The 17,729-nt window shown below is 38.5% G+C and overlaps 1 long non-coding RNA gene across 1 annotated transcript; it reads right to left on the reverse strand.

Annotated features, from left to right (window-relative positions):
* Nucleotides 1–7,965: 7,965 nt before the first annotated feature.
* Nucleotides 7,966–17,450, reverse strand: LOC107772762 (uncharacterized). The gene is made up of 3 exons (XR_001645146.2): nucleotides 17,222–17,450; nucleotides 17,016–17,112; nucleotides 7,966–8,283 (listed from the first exon to the last, which is right to left on the reverse strand). It is a non-coding gene; the product is annotated as an uncharacterized LOC107772762 (long non-coding RNA).
* Nucleotides 17,451–17,729: the final 279 nt, after the last annotated feature.

Here is a 17,729-nt window from a genome sequence, read left to right on the forward strand (position 1 = left end):
TTTCTCCATCTATCTAACACACGAATTCGAAGTTGTTCTCTCCATCTCTCTAACACCGTACCATAGACCTGATGATATTCATTGAAATACTCCATGCCTTTTTCACACCCTACTGCACAATTAAATTTTTAGCCACATAATGACCCGAAAATCCTTAAGCATCACACTTTAAATCTCGAATCCACTTGAACCATTATTGAGAGTCGCCCACTCTAATGCAGTCTCGATTATAGAACTAAACATCTAGTGCTCCATTAGCACATGAACACTCCAAAGGAGAAACCGGATGAATCCTTTTCCTTGTACATCAAATCCACAAGAAGTATAAAACCCGAGTTATTCCACAACCTTCACATATCAATGAGGTTAAATGTAGCACATATCCATCAAATTCCTTGCTCGAATTACCCTTGATGTTTTCTTCCCTTAGTCATAACTAATCCGCCAACGTTCCGATAACCAGAAACTATAAAGTGTCATGCCCCGACCTCGAGGAGCGCGACCAGTGCTCAACCGAGATAACCTGGTTGAGCAAGCCTGTACAATACCTTTTACCTGAACTCACTCATGAGTAAAAAGGAGATCTATTTCATTAATTAGACAGCGAGAAGGATCATGTGAACAATACCAATTCATTATCATTAGTTACATCACTTATAAGTTTCAAAATACATACACTTTAATCATTTGAAGTGGAAAAGGTGGTATAAATACAACATTACTAGTTTGACCTTTCCAGTACCAACATACAACCCATGCTATGTCTATGGAGCCTCTAATAGATACAAAAGAGTACTATGATAGTGCCAGCAACAAGGCCCCGGCCATACCTCCAAACATAATACACATGGAACAAAAGATACACGCCCCCAAAATGTAGTAGGGCTCACCGAGTCAGTTGGGAAGAGGGTGTACCACTATCACTGATCAATGCCGCTTGCTGTGGAACCACCTGCATCCATTAAAGATGTAGTGCCCTCGGCAAAAGGGACATTAGTACATATGTAATAACTAGTATATATGACTAAACACCCTCTTATTAGAACATGTAACAATACAAGGAAGAACAGTCATAAAATCAATGGAAGCCTCAAACAATACTAAAACATCAAGTTAGGAGCAAGAATCGCTTTCAAGTAAATTTCCATTATTTTAGGTTGGGAGATCTTAGCACCGATATACCACCGTGAGTTTAGCACGGAGTCCGATCACGGCCTGATCGGCTAGGCCGTCTCACCCAAAGACATCAACCACAACCACAATCACTATCACAATTTCAATCATTATCTCAATCACAATTTCAAGCACAATCACCACCATGTGTGCAACATGGCATCCTATCACGACCCGACCGGCTGCGCCGTCTCACCACAATGTTGTGCGGTTTGACATCACCCTTTTCTAGCAATAATCTCATCCCAATAAAGGGGAATATTCTCATCACATCAATATCATCTCAAATGAGGGGAATAATCATAATTCACTCCTACACCGACAAATGTAGTTTCGGGATTAGGCTATTTCAACCTACCCTTCCTCGGTGACTAATGATACTCCCAAAGTGTTTATTATTTAAAGGATTGACAACTCATCTCAACATCTTTTACATGTTTCTTAGTTTCATTGGCACTAGTGGTCCAAATGTAATATCATTCTTGGCACGTTGGCCGTATTTCATATTTCATGCTCACCTCTTTCACTTTCAAACATCATCACGGATCATCAACAATAAAGCATTTCTCTTCAAGACTTTGAGTACACATGTGAGAAAATAAGAGTCTTAAGAACATCGAGATTTCTACACAATTTGGCATAATATCTTTCATTTGAAACACGACTTGAAGTGATAACATATAGATACACAACCCATGCTTTGAATCACATTCTCAAATAGTAACATAACATGACAAGAGCATTTAGAATACATATTGAATATTTATCTTTTGACACGAAGTTTGCTTGGAATAGTCAAGTTATAATGAACAACTCGGGACTTACAAGGACATCGTGGGATTCAATTCTAAGAGAGAAGTTTAGCAAACATACCTCGCTTTGAGATTCCTTAAATTACTACAATGTTCCAAAAATCTTAGAAACTTCGATCTATTTAGAAATATAACAAAATTGAACACAAATTAGGAAGGAGTTCATGGTTCCAGCTCATTTGAGCATTTTATCAAACACTAGGTGGGCATTATAATTTCTAGATTCTCCTATGGTGGATTTCCCTTACCCCACAACCCAAGGTCTACCCATTTTAGCTCAACTACCTTCCTACAACTCATAATAGTGCATGCATGCATAGATACACTCTCACACCCAAGAATCACACTCCCCATTAACAATCTTCTACCCCAAATTCGAAATTGAAACTAGGATATGGAACCTTACCTCTTGGATGAAGAACTTGTGAGTTTCTCCTTGTGAATTCTCCAACTTTTGAGCAAGAATTGAAGAATAATAATCTTAGGAACTTCCTCTCTCACTCTATGGTACTTTCTCTCTCTAGAAATATCATACTTTGTCTTTACAAATATCAGACTATATCGAAATAGGGCCGGGTTATGAAATTAGAAAAAATGAAGCCCCGATGCAGATATGCGTTCACATAAAGGACCGCATAACACTATTGCAGTTCGCAAAATGGACCGCATAATGGCCCTCCGGAACTGGGCATTTATGTGCAAGTATGCGACAGGTCTGCGGTCGCATAAAGGACCGCTGAACCACCTTCCAAAATTTCTCATGCTCGCTTCTGCGATAGGTGTGCGGCCCGCGAAATGGTTATGCGGTCGCATAATTCCCCTCTCACTCTATGGTACTTCCTCTCTCTAGAAATATCATACTTTCTCCTTACAAATATCAGACTATATCGAAATAGGGTCGGGTTATGAAATTAGAAAAAATGAAGCCCCGATGCAGATATGCGGTCACATAAAGGACCACATAACACTTTTGCAGTTCGCAAAATGCATAATGGCCCTCCGGAACTGGGCATTTCTGTGCAGGTATGCGACAGGTCTGCGGTAGCATAAAGGACCGTTGAACCACCTTCCAAAATTTCTCATGCTCGCTTATGCGATGGATGTGCGGCCCGCAAAACGATTATGCGGTCGCATAATTGACCGCAAAACAACCTCCAAAATTTGCCCATTTCTCTGCTTCACTCTGCGGCTGATCTGCGGTCTGCAGATCAGTTCTGCGGCCGCATAAATGCCCTATTCTACAACAATTTTTCTTCAACTCCCCAATGCACTGTTCAACCCAAAAAGTCCGTACCGCGGCGAGCTTGCTCGTCGTGAAGAATCTCTACAATCATCAACACATAAGTCTACTTTGGGATCACGAAACCCCGGGTTCTAGGTGAAATTTTTTACGGGGCCTTACATAAAGGCACATAACTACGTGACCCAATCATAGACGGTGGGCTCCCCCACTTAGCTTTAAGGCACACTCACAACTCCATTGACCCACAATAACTTCTCCTAGCTACCATGATCCCACACTATTACCCAACCAAATTTCTCACAAGCTCTTGTGGTACTAATCATCACACATCCCGAATTAACATTCCTAATTGCACACTCAACTTCATGGCAGTCGTGCCATCTTCCCCAGGGTATCCAAACTTACATCGCATTACATGCCCCATGTTTGATAGAAAGTTCAGAGCGATTGGGTTAAACCGTCCTCCTAAGTAGACTACTCCATCTTTGTTGTTCGTACTTGACCTGCTAGCAGTTCAACCACCGCGAGACATATCCTACCATGTCCCTTCTCATCATCCGCCACAAATCATACTACCCCAAATCACTATCCATCTCCGTAGCATCCAAACAAATAGACTGCCCTCAACTCTAAGCCTCCTTAAGGATCATCTCCCTTTGGCCATCAACACTAGAAACACTGAGTCGACCCTGAAGTGGCAATACACCACCATCCTTGATAACCGCCTCGTAGGTACCTCTTTATAGCACCTTGCCCGGAAGGCAACCCAATGAAGACCATCACACCGACGAGACTTAATGCATTTAAAAAAGGACGATGACACCACGTCACAAACAAGAATTCCACCAAGTTCGAAAATATTCAATTTTGCTACTCCGTCAACCAAAGCCTGAACATCCATAGTCTAATTGCCTCTCCTCTGCTGGAATTAAATACCGAATCTCTAACCCATGACCTGAATAATCCTCCTCTCGAGTCATTCACTACCGCGACACATAAATAAGCACCCTACCATTTACACCAGCACCGCGCGATAACAATGCATGAACATCACCATACACTGTGCATAGCCTCAAAACCATAGGCAATACTAACCGGGCTAAAACGACAAAACACACCCTACGCAAGGTGACGAGAATAGTCTACCCATATACGCAGAGAAAAACATCCACATAGCACCTTCATAACTCGTCAGTGCCTAACTAGTATTGAATGCTCGACATCGTGTATGAATGAGTAGGAAGGAACTGAAGGCATAGGCCTCAACAAAACCAACTCGCACGATAAGGAATCAAGAAAGGGAAGTTCTCCTAACAGTCCCGTAGCCTCTCGAAGATAAGTACAGACGTCTCAGTACTGATCCGCAATACTCTACTAGAATTGCTCATGACTGGCAAGACCTAAGTGAACCTAGTGCTCTGATACCAAACTATCACAACCCAATTCCCGCTATAGTTCGTGATGGCACCCAATATCGCCGTTCGGCAAGCCAATAGTGAACTATTAACTTAATTATTCATTTTATTATTTTTGAAATTATGGGTTTTATTAAGTAAGCAAACTAGGCGTAGAAAAACATGGAGATGTAAAGCATTATTATAATATAAAAGGGAAAGGTGACAATACTAGATAAATACCATTAACATCTACTATAAATTTCCAAAACCAGGTGTCACAAGTGTATGAGCGTCTACTAGAAAGTATAATACTAATACAACATCCGTCTAGAATGTAAAATAGACAGGACAAAATAAATGAATATGATGGAGACTTCGTGTGTTGTGAATTGTAACATGGAATGCAGCTCAGCATACAGTTGTGCCCATGCGCCCAAATGACCACCAAAACTACGTGCACAATCAATGCAGAAGTGTAGCATGAGTACGTAAATTAATGCGCACCCAGTAAGTATCTAGCCTAACTCCGAAGAGGTAGTGACGAGGGGTCGACATCGACACTTACTAGTGGTCCAATAAATCAATACAAAATTATAAATAGATATGAAACACTACGGTAATAACGAGGTAAGAAACCGTAACTAATATAATCCTCCAACATAATGACATTATGAATTCCTCAAATATCATGTGCTATCTCAAATAAATAACAAATATCATGTAAATACCCAAGTCTCAAAACACAACGGGAAATCTCATGAATATACGGACTCCTAATAATATTACGCACGAATTATGCCGAGGTCGTACGGCCTGATCCATGGATGCATCTCATATTTCTATTCATAACACTACCGAGGCATACAGACCGATCCACAGGAATAGAGAAACTCTTTAAACTATGGGTGAAACAATTACAATACAAGTGTTGGCACATAAAAAAAGCATAATTTTTACCAGCAATCAAGTATTCCGTCAAAACTCAAGGTAATGAAGCTTGGCCTAACATAATCCTTAATCAAATTAGTTATAAATTTAAGTAATCAAACTAATAAGTTGAGTTCAAATGATACAAATATTGCATGAAAATGTCCCAAGTCTACCCGTACATAAACATGATTTTAGCTACGTATGGACTCTCTTTACCTCGTGCATACGTAGCACCCACAACTAGTAGAAAAAACCAATTTAACATCTACGAGATAGTGTTTCCCTCACGAGGTTAGACAGGAGACTTACCTCTCTCCGAAATCCGATAACCGGCTCAAACGCCTCTCTAACACCTCTAACCAATGCGAAACGATCCGAAACTAATCCAACAACGTGCAAACCAATAAAAATATACTCCAATACTCGTAATTTAATAATTTCTAACTCCGCTCGAAAAGTCAACAAAGTCAACCCCCGGGCCTACATGCCCGAATTCTGAAAATATTTGAAGATAAACATTACCCATAGCACCACAAACTCAAATATATAATTTATTCCAAATTCCATGTCCAATTTAGTGGTCAAAATTCAAAAATACAAATTCTATGTCTTCTTCAAAAATTCCATAATTTCTACCATTTTTCATGTTAAAGTCCATATATAATCAACGCACAATGGGTAGGAATCACTTGCCACATGATAGATGATGAAAAAGGCACTCCAAATTCGCCCCCAAAACTGGCTCCCATGGAAGAATTGATATAAAATGAACCAAAACCCGCTTTTGCAAACTTATACAGTGCCGAGGCGACCCTTTATCGCGAATGCGGCATGTCCCTCACGTTCGCGAAGCACTTCGAGATCCTTCTCCAAAATCCTGCTTCGCGAACGCGAGACAAGGCTCATGAATGCGGTGCTTCACCAGCTTCCCCATCACGAGCGCGTCCACGCCTTCGCGAACGCAAAGGCTAAGTCTCCAGGCCCAACTTCTCTTTCGTGAATGTGAAAAGGCCATCGTTGCGAACGCGGAGCACCCCTACCCCAAACCTTTGCGAACGCGAGACCTCCACCACGAACGCAATGAACAAACATTCTTCGATCTCAAATCCTTCTTTGCGAACGCGAGCTTCTCTCCATGTTCGCAAAGAACAAAACCAGAAATAGCAACCAGCAACAACAAGTGATCCAAACTTGGCCCGAAACCATCCCGAAACACACCTGAGACCCTCGGGACCCTATCCAATCATACCAACAAGTCCCAATACCTTTTCTAAACTTATCCGATGGCTCAAAATGCCATGAATAACACCAAAATCATGACTCAACAATCAAAATCCTTCTTTTAACTCCCATACCTTCAAACTTCGACGAACGCGTCCGAATCATACTTAAACATTCCAGAATGTCACCAAATTTTGCGTACAAGTCACAAATCACAATACAAACTTATTCCAAGGATCGAAATCGCAAACGAACATCAGTAACACCAAAGTCCACTTCATATCAAACTTAGGAAATTCTAAAACTTTTAAAATGCCAACTTTCAACAATAAGCACCGAAACAATCCCGGTCCACCCGAAACTCAATCCGAACATAGGCCCAAGTCCGAAATCATCATATGGGCCTATTGTGGCCTTCAAATTTCGATTCCGAGGTCGTTTACTCAATAATCAAACCTTGGGCAACTCTTCTAACTTAAAGCTTCTGAATCGAGAATTATCCTTCCAAATCAATGCCGAACTTTCTAAAATTAAAATCCGACTACTCGTGCAAGTCATAATAGAATTATGCTCTTATGGTTGTATCTATTATAATTGTTTAATTATTTCCTTTTTATTTCCTTTCCATTACCGATCATATTCAAGTGGTTGCTTGTTGGTGCACGAATCGCATCGTGTGAGGTTCTTGATGGCACTTGATGTGGTCTATCATTCGAGCAACTTGTACTGGGTGAGATGAGATTATTGGACATGGAATCAGTACAATTGGATTTTTATAATGTATGTTTTGAGGAAGAATGTCACTAATCAGCTCAGAATTTAGCAAAGGTTATTGCTGAGTAAGAAAACTCCATGACTTATTGATTCGACGGGTGGTTATGAGTTCTTACACGGTTCTCTCATCATTTGTAGTATTGCGAGGTTTGGAATAAGGTTTCATGTTTCATGAGGTATATTACTGGTACCGAGTTTGGTAATGAACTTCTGTTGTGGTCGGAAGTTATCGTTATGGGCATATGAAATATGAGGTACTGTCACGCCCCAAGCTCGGGGAGCACGACCGGCGCTCAACCGAGAGAACCCGGCTGTGCAAGCCTGTTAGATTTCCTTCTACCCAAACTCATCCATGAATAAAGAGGAGATGTACTCCATCAATCAATCACTGAAAAGATTTTATTAACAACTTCCTTTTCATTCCCATTAGCAGCTTCATTCATAATTTCCAAAAAATTACGAGTTTATAGAATTAATGAAAAACATGATTTTCAAGTACCAACATTTCTAGTTCAATTCCCATCTTCAACCACAACCCACAACCTGTCTACGGAGCCTCTAAATACAATCGAAGAGTAATATGAAAATGCTAGCAACAAGGCCCCGGCTATACCTCAAAACACAGTACATGAGAAACAAAAGATACATGACCCCGAAATGAAGTGGGGCTCACCAAATCAGCTGAATAGAGTGCACTGCTATCACTGATCAATTCCGCCTGCTGTTGAACCACCTGCATCCATTAAAGATGCAGCGCCCCCGGTAAAAGGGACGTTAGTACTGTCAAATAGCACTAGTATGCATAGCTAAAAGTCCTCTTTCAAAATAGAATGCCCACATAAGAAAAGGCAACACATAGAAACAACAAGTCATAATCAACAATATCCAAATGTTCAGTTAAAACATAATAATTTTTAAAATACGAACTTCATATATAATTTTGGTTGGGAGATCATTAGCACCGATATACCACCGTCTTTGTTAGCACGGAGTCTGATCACGCCCGATCGGCTAGGCCATCTCCCCACGAACAATATGGTTTGACATGTGATGCGAAAGAAAGTTGTTACCAAGAGTAGTACCACCATATGCACAATATGGCGTCTGATCTCCACCCGATCATCTAGGCCGCCTTCCCACATATGCCGTGCGGGTTGACTTTTTCAATCCACAAAGGTTCCAGTTTCATCATAATTAAGGGAAATAATATCACAATTTTCCAAAGGTTCCAATTTCATCCCAAATAAGGGGAATAATCACAATCCACCCCTACACCGGCACGTGTAGTTTCAGGTGTGGGCCTTATGACCCACCCTTCCACGGTTTTGCTAATGATGCTCCCAAAAATATTTTTGATTTGATTTGCAAACAGAAATATTATAAATAAAATTGTACTTACCTCAACATCTTTCACATTGTATAAATTCTCATTAGTATTCCCAGTCATTCACAACGACAATATTTCCTTCGCTCATTAGGCCATTCACAAGATTCTTTATTCCTGGCACGATGGCCGTATTTCATATTTCACACTTTCACCTCTTTCAATTTCAATGATCACCATCAAGTATTAATATATAGGATATTTCAGAAATCATATACTTTAAATCCATTTGAAATGGAAACTTTAAACACAAATGGTTTCTTCCCAAAGAATGAGGCATACCATCCAATAATAGAAACACACATGAAACTCATAAACAATCAATACACCATTTATTCTTACAATGCTCTTCCCTAGCAATGACAATGTTCCAGTTCAACACATGAGTATATAGACTCGAATCACACTAGATATATTTATAAAGCAAAGCATTAGTTAAAGCAACCACTAATGGGCATGAATTGAGTACAAAAGCTTTTATGTAATTCTATCTTCGAAGTCATTTTTAAACAATTGAGTCGAGGCTCATTTCATATTCTTTATCGCATCTTCTCAAATCATTTGCACTACTAGACACAATCATAACTTAAATTCTTGGCACGTTGGCCACACTCTATATCCCCAATTAACTTATTTCACTTCCAACCATCTTTATAGATTATCAACAATAAGACATTTCCAAATCAAGACTTTAGGTACACATATGAGCAATTAAGAGTCTTAAGAATATTGAGATTTTCTCACACAATTTGGCATATTATCTTTCATTGAAACACGACTCAAAGCCATAACCTTTTTAATACGCAAGCCATACTTTGAAACTTACGGAAACCTTATGGAATTCAATTCCAAGAGAGAAAGTTTAGCCAACATACCTCAATTGAGCTTTCCTTAAATTACTACAACATTCCAGAAATTCTAGCAATCCCAATCTATTTTGAGACATAACAAAATTTAACAACAATTAGGAAGATATTCATGGTCTTAGCTCTTTTGAGCATTTTATCAAACACTAGGTGTGCAAATTTAGCTACAAGGTTCTTTTACAAGATTTTCTTCACTCCACAACCCAATATTTACTTATTTGAGCTCGAGAATCTTCCCACAAACCTTATTAATACAAGCATGTACAAATAATACTCTTATACCCAAGAATTATACTCCAATCCAACCTTCTTTTACCCAAATTTGAAATTGAAAACTAGGGTTTGGAACCTTACCTCTTAGATGAAGATCTTGTGGGTTTTCCTTGTTAATCTTCCAAGATCTGAGCAAGACTTGATGAATAATTAGCCTAGGGTTTCCTCTCTCTCTAAAACACTCTCCCTTCTCTCTAAAACATCAGATTTTTGCTCAAAAATAACCCAAAACGTGTATTTAACGAAGTAGGGTCGGGTTTTCAAAACCCAAAAATGGAGCTCCGGAACAGGTTCTGCAGGTCACATATGCGACCGCATAATGGATATGCGGACCGCATATCGGTCGCATAATTACAGACCAAAACGATCAAAAATCTATCCATGTATGCGGTCCGCATAACTGTTATATGATCGCATAATGCACCGCATAACAGTTATACGGTCGCATAGTCGACCACATAATTGCCCCCAGACTGGCCCTTCTCCTGCTCACTTCTGCGGCCATTATGCGGCTCGCAGAGTGGTTCTGCGGTCGCATAATGGACCGCAGAAATGTGTTTTTCCGCCAAAAATTTTTCTTTACTTTCCGGTGCATTGTTCAACCCAAAAAGTCCGAACTGCGGCGCGCAAGCTCGCCGCGAATAATTTCTAAAATCCTTAAACACGTATATCTACTCTGGCACCACGAAGCCTTGAATTCATTTGCGAAATTTTACGGGGCTGTACACTTAAATACTTCAAAATTTTCCGAGGTGTTACAGGTTATCGTGTGGTTATATCTTTGTAGTATAATTATGATTTATTACATCTTGTTGAGCTTGATATAGTGTTTTTGTACAAGAATCGGATCATAGAGGGAGCTCCAGAAGTTAGAATTTGGTCTTATGGATTCTTACGCTAAGGTTGAAGGAATAATTTTCAGTCAGGATTGTGTAATAGGATCATATGGATTGGGATTATGTGAGTTCACCCATGGTATGTGTAGGATGAGTTATATAGTGCTTTGGAAACCTCGAAATGACTCTTGGCACATTCGAGGACGAACGTATATTTAAGTAGGGTAGAATGTAATGACAAGATAGGTTATTATGAGATTTAGCAGTTCGGAGGTTTGAGACTTTAAGAGGCTTCATATTATGCATTATGATTTGCGCGTATGGTAGATTTTGACTTTCGAGGGGTTTGAAGTTGATTTGGAAGAGTATTTCTCAATTCGAAAGCTTTAAGTTGGAAGAGTTTACCAAGGTTTAACTTTTGAGTATATGATCTCAGATTCGTGTTTTGATGGTTCCAATATGTTTGTATGATGATTTTGGACATGGAAGTATGTTCATATTTGAATTTGGATATTCCGAGAGGGTTTTGGCTCTATTTGGTAGAAGTTGGAAATTTAAAAGTTTGGAAAGTTCATAAGTTTGACTTGGAGTTGAATTCGACGCTATCGAAGTCGGATTGCTGTTTCGGGAATTGGAATAAGTTTTCTTTTGTCATTTATAACTTGAATGCAAAGTTCGGGTTCATTCCAGATTGGTTTGGCTTGAATCAGACGCTTGATTTGAAGTTGAAAATTTATGAGCTTAAGATATTGATTTCGATTGATGATTCTTGGTTTTGATATTAATTACGATATTTGTAGCCTTTGGATTGGTTTGGATGATGTATTTGGACTTATCTGTATGATTTGATGGGGTCCTGTGGGGCCGGGTGTGTTACGGATTTGTGTCGGACCATTTCAGAGTTGCATGAGTTGCTGGTTCTGGTGTGCCGTATCTGTGGAACATTGGTCGGATCTGCACATTTGGGGTTCATAGATGCAAAATTTGTGAAGCCAGGGGGTTGGCTGCTTTGGCGGGAATAAGATCACAGGTGCGGAGTCGCACGTGCGGGAGGAAGTGCGCACAGCAGAGCTGTGCTAGATTGAGGAATTACGTTTTTGCCCTTGTGGAGTCGGTTCTGCAATGTCGCAGATGGGTAGTAGGGTCGTAGATGCGATGAAGGCCTATGTTAGTGGAACTTGTAAAAGCAAGCAGGGCGCTCGTAAAAGCAAGCTCGTAGATGCAAGCTGGAGTCCGCAGAAGTGAGAGTGCCTGGTAGCATATTTTATTCGAGGTTTTGCTTCATTTTATCATATTTTCAGATTGGGAGCACGAATTGGAGCAATCGTTTAGGCGATTTTCACCCACTTGGATTGGGTAAGTGTTCTTAAATTGAATTTTGATCATTATTCATGATTTTATCTTCGATTTTGGCATTTGATTGGTGAATCTAAGGAAGAAATTTGTGATTTTTGCCTACACTTTAAGATAGTGTATTTTGGGGATTTGAGTACCGATTTGGACTCGGTTCTGGAATCTAATTACATATTTGGACTCAGCAGGTTGTGGGTCTCGGGTTTTGGTATTGGTTTTGGATATCAGGCATGTAGGCAAGGGTTGACATTTGTTGACATGTAAGAATTTCTTCAAATATCGAAGCTTTATGGATTAAGATCGCTTCCTATGGCACTGTTGACATCCTTGGCTGATGTTTGACTTGGATTTGCACGATTGGAGGGCTAGGTCAAGGTTTTGACGTGATTCGAGGTTGAAAACTAGCCCAGATGAGGTAAGTATTTTGCTTAAGCTTGGTTTGACGATGATTATCCCTATTGGCTATGATATTTGTTATATTTGTTATCTTCTGCTATTATATGCCTTATTTTGCTATCATGCTTCTTTGATATCATATTTTCTCCATTGTTATGACTATGTGAGCTATCATTCATTATAAAAATCATGTCTAGGCTATTTGCTTACTTGTTGAGGCATGATAGAGTTATTTTTGCTATGTTGAGCTCTTTGCCTTAGTCATAGTCATACTTTTTAGTTATGACACTATATCCGCATGTTATATCTCCATCTTTGCGCCTTTTTGATATTCTATCTCAAATGTTGTTAGTGTCCTTGTACGTGACATGAGTTTAAGCTGAATTGTATTGTGTTGGTATCTTCCATGTGGCATATTGAGTTACATTTATGTGAGATGTTGGCATACGGAGACTTGAGTAGATTATGACTGATCTTGGGCCATAGAGCCGATTTGATATTAATAATGAGTTGACGCGTGCGCCAGGCCCCATGTTGGGCTGAGTGGTATTGATTATGAGGTGACGTGTGCGCCAATCCCTATATTGGGCTAAGTGATATTGATAGTTAACTTTGATGCGATCAGCGCTTGGGCAAGGACCCGCCCCTCTGGAGTCAGGTGATAACCATAGGTGCATGCACAAGGTCATATATATGTGCTTGGTGAGGGACTTGTGTCAAGCACCCGTACAATGCTGGGTGTGTATGTTTGTGCGAGGGTCCATGGGCTTTGAGCCAGGCACTGTGAGTGTGCATAGAGTATGGTGAAGGGGTACTTTGTGCCAGGCACTATGAATGTACTGAGATTATGTACACTTGATATTTAAACTATGATTTTCTTGGTGATTTGGCATGTATATGTGACATGCAGGCATAGATTTGTATTATTCCTCATGCTAAATGGTATTTGATGTCTCTAATTGATGTTTCGATCTTGATATGATAGTTTTATCTTGTTCAATACCTGTCTAAGTGAATTTTGTGGAAGTTCATGCCTTGTCTGTTATATCTTAAAGGCATGTATACTTTTCCTCCTGTCATGCTAAGCTGAGCACATTGTTATTTGAGATGCTTTTATTTATATATGCTATTATTCTGATGTTATTGTCATTGTTGGCTATGGAACTTGAGCATCGGACCTTGCCAAGCTCATCACTACTTTCATCCCGAAGTTAGGCTTGCTACTTATTGAGTACACGGGATCGGTTGTACTCATACTATACTCTGCACTTCGTGTGCATATCCAGATGTTGCTGATAGTGGTGGTGGCCAGTGAGTTGGATCCAGTTTTTCTTGGAAATCTCGAGGTAGCACTGCTGTATGATTCATAGGCCTTAAAGTCCCCTCCTTTATCTTATGTTCTTACTGTTCCGTCTTCCAAACAGTATCATATTTTATTCTGATCTTGTATTCCGTATTCTATAGAGCTCATGCACTCAGTGACACAAGATTTTAGGGTGAATTCACTTGTATTAACATTTTTACTTCAGTGATTTATATCATTCCGCTTTTGAGACTAGTTCTTTTCATTATTAAAGTTTACTTCTGCTTATTTGTTGTTGGCTTGCCTAGCAAGCGGTGTTAGGTGCCATCACGACTCCGGTAGAGGTCGTGACATGAGTAAAATCCCGAAAATGGCATCTTGAGTACACTGCCCAGCTGAATACTAAGCGAACGCGACCTCAGCCCCGCGTTCGCGAAGAACCAAAACCCAGCGCCTGAAAACCCTTCACCACGAACGCGAAGGCCAACTAGCTTCTAAGCTACGCGAACGCGAGAGACCAAGTGCGAATGAGAAAGGGTGCTAACCAGCTTTTACCAACACTTTGCGAACGCAAAACAATCTATGCGAACGTGATATTCATCATCCATAGTATTCCACAAAGGCGACCACTTTATAGAGAACGTGATGAAAAAATCACCAATCATGCAAAACACTCTATGTGAATGTGACTCACTGATCGTGAATGCGATTAACATCAGAATACCAGAAGATTAGCTATGAAAAACTCAACTAAAATGGTCTGTAACCTCCCTGAAACTCACCCGAGCCCCATGAGACCTCGTTCAATCATAACAACAATTCGAAATAAATTACCCAAACTTGTCTAAAGGTTCAAAACACTACAATTAATATCAAAACCCAGAATCAAAGGTCAAGATCATTCTCTTAACTTTTAAATATTCCACTTTGCCGAATGCGTCCGAACCACATTTAGACATTCCGGATTATAACTAAACTTTGCACACAAGTTCCAATGGATAAAACAAACCTATTTCAAATTTTGGACAACAATCCAAACCTGATACCATCAAAGACAACCTCTGGTCAAACTTGTGAACACTCTAATTCTTCAAATTGCCAAATTTCTCCAAATAGATCCAAAACCTTCTAGGATCATCCAAATTCAATTCCAAACATACGCCCAAGTCCAAAATCGCCATACGGACCTATTGAAATCATCAAATCTCGATTCTGAGGTCGTTTACTCAAATGTCAAATATTGTTCAACTCTTCCAAAATAAAGCATCCGAATTGAGAATTACTCTTCCAAATCAACTCTGAACCTCTCGAAAGTCAAAACCAACTATACACGCAAGTCATAATGCATAATATGAAACTACTCAAATTCTCAAACCCCTGAACGAAGTGCTATAGCTTAAAATGACCGGTCAGGTCGTTACAATCGGATAACTATAAAGTGCAACCTATATCTTTTCTCATGTTATTATTGTTACTATTTAGATTCTAGGGGTGTACATGAGTCTATTTGGTTCTATTTTTCGTTAAATAAAAATCAAACCAACTATGCCGGTTTATAAAATCTATATATCAAATCAAACCACCAAAAACTTAATTTTTTCTGTTTCTATTTTAGAGAGTTGAACTGCAATTTCCCGAATTATATTTTTCCACAAGAAAAAAGTTCTAATATAATTAATGTTAAAACTTATTATTGATAGTGTTTTATTTTTATTTTACCAGTGATTGCACAAGCGCGTTGCGCGTGTAATCCTTATCAATGTTACAAATTTTTAAAAAAATCATATAAATTTTAAAAAAAAATTTAACTAACTAAATGAAAGAAGAATCCACCAGCTTAAATTTTTTTTTCAGTAACCCATGCAATTTAACTTTAAAAAGTCATATACTTAAATTGTGATATGTCTCCAATAATCAAATAAAGTCAACTGAAGAGAGAATTTTCAAACAAAGAGAAAGGCTTCACAAGAAATCTAATATACCCACTACACGTCTACACCAACATAAAATGAGAAAGAGAAAGTCTGAAAGAATAAATTACTATTGAATATGCATATATATATATATATATATATATATATATATATCTTTGAACCTAATTAGTTCTTAAGCCACAAAAAGCAATGCCATAAATAATACAAATAGAGGAAAGCTAAACCTATGTCAATCTAACAACAAAAGTAAGAACAAATTTTAATCACTTAGCTTTAAAAAACACTGATGCCTGTGAGAAAACATACCAAGCATTGATATGAAAATTTCAAAGAGCCCTTTCTGTAGTTGGTGAAAATATTTGACAATTCCTTTCTCTGTCTCCACAAAAAGATAATAGCTTTGAATTGTACTTTTATAACTACTATTATATAATTTTGTTGTCTTCTCAAATTTCGTGTTCAAATTAAAGGAGCATTTAATTGAAATTTGAGTGAAGGAATAAAATAGAAAAAGATAAATTGAAATGTCTATTTACATTTTTGTACAAAAATATTGAAGAAATAGTGTTTGAATGAAGGGTAAAAAAGGTCGTTCACCTATTGATGGCTATTTAAGTCTTTTATGTTGGTAATATCTTAGATACTGATTGGAGTGAAGTCCTCGTCTTTAAGAGAATTTTAAGAAATTATTATTTTTATTTATTATCCCAGTAGTTATCACAGTGTTGCTATTTTCCTGGCATGTCAGCAGATTTTAGCCTTTTTATTTTGTATTTCAGTTCAGTTACACCTTAATTTTTTCTGAAGTTAAAATTTAATAAGATACAAAATTTTCACTTACTTTTCTTGTTTAATGCAATTTAGCACAATATTGGTATCAGAGCCCTTCTTCTTAAGGGACTTGTGAGACAAGTGTAAGGTTTTTGACTGAGTATTTACCCGAAAACATCAACTAAATCTGTTTCTACAAAAGACCATTAAAACAATAAAAAGCAAGAGTTCTTTTTTCTTCTATGGCTCCACCATTTTTCGATGGAGAATATTACCAATCCAGGTCAGTCAGAAACTTATTTGGATGTGTGTGATTTATGGCAGTCTATATAAAAGTATTATAAAGTACCTCCTCTACTAGAAAATCCCGCCATAGCTCAGATCGAACTCCACAAAGAGAAGAAGAAAATTCCAAGCTAAAGCTTTCCTCTTTACTGCAGTTCCTCCTATCATTTTCAGTAGAATCATTATATGTAACTTAGCCAAAGCAAATTAAAATTTCCGCAGAATAAGTATCAAAGAGATGAAAGAATCAAAGGAATGAAAATACTAAACTTGGTAAGAGAATTCGAGAAGCGCGAATGAAGAAATCTGAAACCTTCAAGTATTATTCAAACATGTTGCTTGAGATGTAAAATAAGGTAAGGATACTTAAAATTAAACTTACTGACAATAGAATAGATCAAAAGATACTTGTAACCATATATAAGAGATGCGAGGCAACTATTGTTTCATTAGAAAATACTAAAGTTCTATCAAATCTTAGCTTAGCAAAGATTTTAAGTCCGTTGTATGCATAAGAAAAGCTTAGCTTAATAGAGTTGTTGAGTGATCTACAAGCATAATGATCTTATAAAAGATCTGCTACAGAACGAATACGTTTGTTTTTTAAATGATTCATATCGTCAAGTGCACCCATTCCAAATTTCAGCCCAATCAAATGATCGGCGGTCTCCAATATATCTCGTGGTAACAAAAATATATTGTTCTGGGTATATGAAGGTTCAGTCTCCAGTTCATATTTCGTCGACCAATCCTTCCTAGATACTAGATAGACAGGCCA

Source organism: Nicotiana tabacum, chromosome 12 (genome assembly GCF_000715075.1).
Source record: "Nicotiana tabacum cultivar K326 chromosome 12, ASM71507v2, whole genome shotgun sequence".
In the NCBI taxonomy this organism is placed as follows: Eukaryota; Viridiplantae; Streptophyta; class Magnoliopsida; order Solanales; family Solanaceae; genus Nicotiana; species Nicotiana tabacum.